Source organism: Merops nubicus, unplaced genomic scaffold (assembly GCF_000691845.1).
Source record: "Merops nubicus isolate BGI_N331 unplaced genomic scaffold, ASM69184v1 scaffold45581, whole genome shotgun sequence".
NCBI lineage: Eukaryota > Metazoa > Chordata > Aves > Coraciiformes > Meropidae > Merops > Merops nubicus.
The window spans coordinates 1-4,615 of NW_008588498.1; positions in this window are offsets into that span (position 1 = coordinate 1).

The window sequence follows — 4,615 nt, forward strand, 5'->3', positions numbered from 1 at the left end:
GGCATCGCTGCGCTCTGCGGCGCTGCTCACCAGGGCCCCAGAGCAGCCGGCGTGGGGGGCTAGCAGCTGGGGCTTTGGGCCGCTGCGCTGGGGCTCTGCATACCCCGGGTATGTGGACAGACTGGAGTCCTGGCAGCCCTGCCCATCCCTGCTGCTCCCTCCCTCCAGCCAGGCCCCAGTGGGTGCACGGGCCAGGGAGCTTCCCCCTGCTCCTCCTGCACCTCCTCGAGCTGTGCGGGGGCCGCGGGGCGAGCTGGGCAGGGACTGCTTGCACCAGAAGAGACTTCTAGGAGGAGAGATTAAAAAAGGTCCAAAATGTTTGGATCTTCTGTAACACAACCCCATAATGATTAAGAAGAGATTACTCCATCAGCTGATCTGCTCCTTGAGACAAGGATTTTGTCTAAATTTCACAGTGCCTTCAGGTTTTCCTGTGGTACATAGTTGTACACAACTTCTGCAGTAAAGGAGGATTGAGGCTTAAATTTGTCCATACTCCAGTATATGAGGTACACTCCAGGTGCATCCTATTTATTGTTGTAGTAATCAAACACCCTTAATTTATGTTCTAATTGGGATTAAATTGTCATTATTCCTGAAAACTCAAATAATACTACTGCTTGATTGCCTAAGGCTGTTACCATGCCAGGAAAATCCCTGCAAATAGACTTTTTGACAGACTGCATACCTAGTCAGTGGCAAACTGGCAGCTACACAGTTTTATGCAAAATTAAAATGCGTAATTCTTCCCTTCTTTTTGGAAAACCTTATGCACATTTGTAGTCTGCCAGTTATCTGAGCCATACGAACATCCTTCCATACTGAGGAGAAAAGTACATGCTCATTTTAGGTCACTTTTTTCCCCTGTCTGCTGTTTAATATTAATGACGTGAGTTGCTGTGTCAAAATATTAAGTAATTGTAACCTGTATGGGAAAGGAATTTTATTTTAACCTTTGAAAAATGTATTTGCATGTTTTAATATATATGAATAATGTACAAAGTCAGGCACTAAGGTTATTTTCAAAGTCGGTCATTTCAGGATCAAGCTGTAGAAAACAATAACAGTGGTTTCTTTTCTCTTGCTCTCCCCCTTTCTTTAATTCCTCAGGATTCAGGAAATAGCATTGAATTCTTATGCCATTGGGATTTCTCACTAAACTTCAAAGCTTAATTTAGTCTCTGCTGGAATGAAGAGAGGCATAAACAGGCACAGTGGAATCCATTTAAATGACTGGCTGCAAAAGAAATACAGTTTCTAAGAAAAAAGTGTTCTGCACAGTCTTTTAATAAGAGCAGTACTCGCTCGGAGCGCCGTGGGGAAGCACAGCCACGCCCCCATCCTGCTCCCCGCCGGAGGGTGCTCTGCAGGGTGCAGAGCTGTGTGCTCCGGGGGGCCCTGCACACCCCTGGGCGTGCCGCTGGCTCGGGGGGCCGAGGCAGGACCTGGTCCCCGTGCACTCACGTGTGCGTGTACTTGCACGTGCTTGGCACTTCTCCAGAACATCTTTTTAATAGGGCCAGTCAGCATGGAAGATTTGGTTTATTTTCCAGCGTATTTGATGCTTCATGAAGGATGCAGTTCCACTCCAGACTGCTCCTTTATAACCCTACTCGTCAAAGAAATGTTCTTTCCATTAGCAAGGTGTTTCCTTTAAATCATTTCCCTATCTGTATTTTTTTTATCCATTGAGACATGAATTTTCTTCTATGAAGTGAGCTGTATAATTTTGTTAAGACAGTGCTAAGTGTTTTATTTTAGAAGCATTATAGGTCAATGCAGACTTTCAACATATCTTAACAGACCAAAGGCTATGATCATTTCTTCTGCATCTGCAGTGGTTTTATGGTAATTGCTTGTAATCCACTCGGTGCGTGTCTGCAGGAACTGCTCCAGCTATGCACTGTTTCTTCTGACCCACCCCACTGAAACAGGGCTGACCTTGAAAGATCTCTCCACCATGGCCCACACGAGAAATTTTTTCTCCTTTTCAGTAACTGTAAGAGCTTGCAGTTACATAGCATCTCCTGGCCACAAACCTCAGTGCATCACGTTTGGCACTGCTGAAAGGCAGCAGCAGAAACCAGGTGGGCAGCCAGGTGTTTTTCACTGCACTGGGGCAGGACTTGAAGGATCTCTTGCCAAGGCTCTGATGAGTCTTGAACCTCAGAAAATCCTTCCTGGTGTCCCCAGAGTGGGCAGGAGACAGGATCCAAACTGGTGGCTGTGGGCCACCCTTCCCTAGAGAGGAACAGGTGGATCAGGCTCCAAAAACAGGGGAGAGACATGGTTCTGTGCTGAAGGGGCAGTGGGGAGAGAGACCAGCTTGATGAAATGAGGTAGCATTAATTAGAATTGATTTAGTTTGAAAATCTTTGGGCCTACCACACCATCTTAACTACTGCATAAAACATTTCATTTTAATAATGCACTTTAATTGTATCTCTCTTCATTTATGGGAGTGCTTGACACTGTTTGATGTGACAGAGAGCAGCCGTTCTTCTCTCTGCTGCTCTTACAGACAGTGTGGCCAAAAGTATGCCTTCATTAGTGATGACCTTGCCCCGTGTGTAGAAACGATGTACTTTCTGACATGTTTCTTGCATTTTCTTGGACGTGCATGTGACTTGCTGTATTTGTATGAAAAATAGCATTATGGTGCCACTGGAGAGGCTTGCAGATTGAAACTGAACCATGGTGTTTGGTGGTAGGCTGAGCATTACAACAGGAGGGACTTCTGACCTGAGAACCATTAATTGAAGATAAATAGATGCTGTAAGGAACAAGAGCAAATGCTGAGAGATGGGTATGTTTCCTAGTCTGAGTATGAAGAAGGCTAAAAAAATGCTTTCCTATCTTGTGGTTCAAAGGGGAAGAGCTGACTTCCCATTATAATTTGAGAGTCCATTATAATTTGTACATTTGGAAATTTCTTAGGGTAATTAAACGCTAATATGCAAACGAGTTTCAAAGGGCTGGTTTCCTTAAAGATTAGTCTCAACTACCCAGGGTCAAAAGTAAATTATAAGTAATGCAGTTGGGAAGTTGGATCTTTCTGGCTGAACAGATGTCACAACTGAGAAAAGCAGAATCTCAACTTTCCCTATTTGAACATCTCATTATATTCGAGGCCACAGAAAGACACATTGGGTTCCAGAGAGGTGACACGTAAGGTCTCATGCTGATAATCCATCCTTTAATTATTTTATGGAGGTTAATGCTGCTGTAGTAGAATAGTAGCTTGGTCTTGGCAGTGAATAATAGGTTTTAGTAGAAATGAGTTTAATGTAAAATTAATAAAGCAGTGCAGAATAGCTGAATTGCGTGTAAAGGCTGGTGATGATGTCCATGCTTTTTAGTATCCTTTAAAGGCTTTATTTTGGAGTTGGCTTCCAGGAAGCAAAACCATTTTCTCTCCTATTATGTAAGATTTACTTTTCCCCCCATTTTTTCCCCTTTCCCTATTCTATAGAAGAGTGCATGTGCACTTGAGGAGTAAGTATCTAACTGAGATACCAACCCGTCTCCTTCTCTCTTTAGAGGCTGTCTGCTGCCTACGTGTCTCCCCCTTGCCCGGGGAGAGGGGCTCACTGTTCCCATCTGTGAGGCTAGCCTGGCAAAACTTGTTCCTGCTTTTGTGTCATTACAGTGAGTGTCTGTAGTGAGCTCACACCCACATGGCAGCTCCATGTCTGGCCTGGCTCTGGGGGAATATGTCTGCCTGCATCATTCCTGCCTCTCTTTGGGGATGTTAGCTTGATCAGCCAAGCTTTTCAGTGTTGAAGCACCTGGGGAACGTTGCTCACTGACATGATGGACCTTGAACGGGTTGCAGAGTGGTGGGGAGGGTGCCTGCAGATGTTTTATGCTGTAGGTCCCAGCAGTGGCTATTCTGGAAGGAGAGGAGAGATGCGAAGCGTGAGTCACTTCTTCGAGAAAAGCTGGTCGAACTTGGTGGTGTGGCAGGAGCTCTTGAGTCTGTGGGAGAGAGTCAGGGTAACCTGAATCCAGATGTGCAGCAGGACTAATGTAGGCACAATTTAGTGGAGAATCTTGGTTCCAACTTGTTTTTTGTGGCAGTTGTTCACTTTGAAAAATGCAAGTGTTAAACTCTTCTCCCTTTTCAAACGCAGCACCTCTGTTTTGTTCTGGTTGCCTGCTTATGACTCATCAGAGCCTTAACTTCCTGAAGAAACTTTAAAGCTTGAGGGAATTGCATGCATGTTTCTATTTGTAATATGCTACTGTTGAATACAAACTAAGAAGGAAAATGTACGTGGAGTGAACATCAACATGTCTTTGAGTGGCATGGTGGATGCTGCTTTTTTTTTTTTTTTGGACTAAAACATCTTGGATAATTAAAGTTCAGTGTGATAAGCATAGAGCTTGTTGAGTGTAGGAAAACCTGCCTTGCAGGGAAATAGCTTGGAGTTTTTTTAGGATTCATCTGCCTCGATGTTTCACTGAAATGGATGCAGAGGCAGAAATAATTCAATAAAACCGAACATTGAGCAGTCGGCTTCCCCTGCGTGACAGCCCCGAATGTGCAGAGGCTTCCTACCCGTTAGAGGAAGAAGATTCTGCAGCCTTCTTCCTAGAAGAGCAAGGGGCAAAA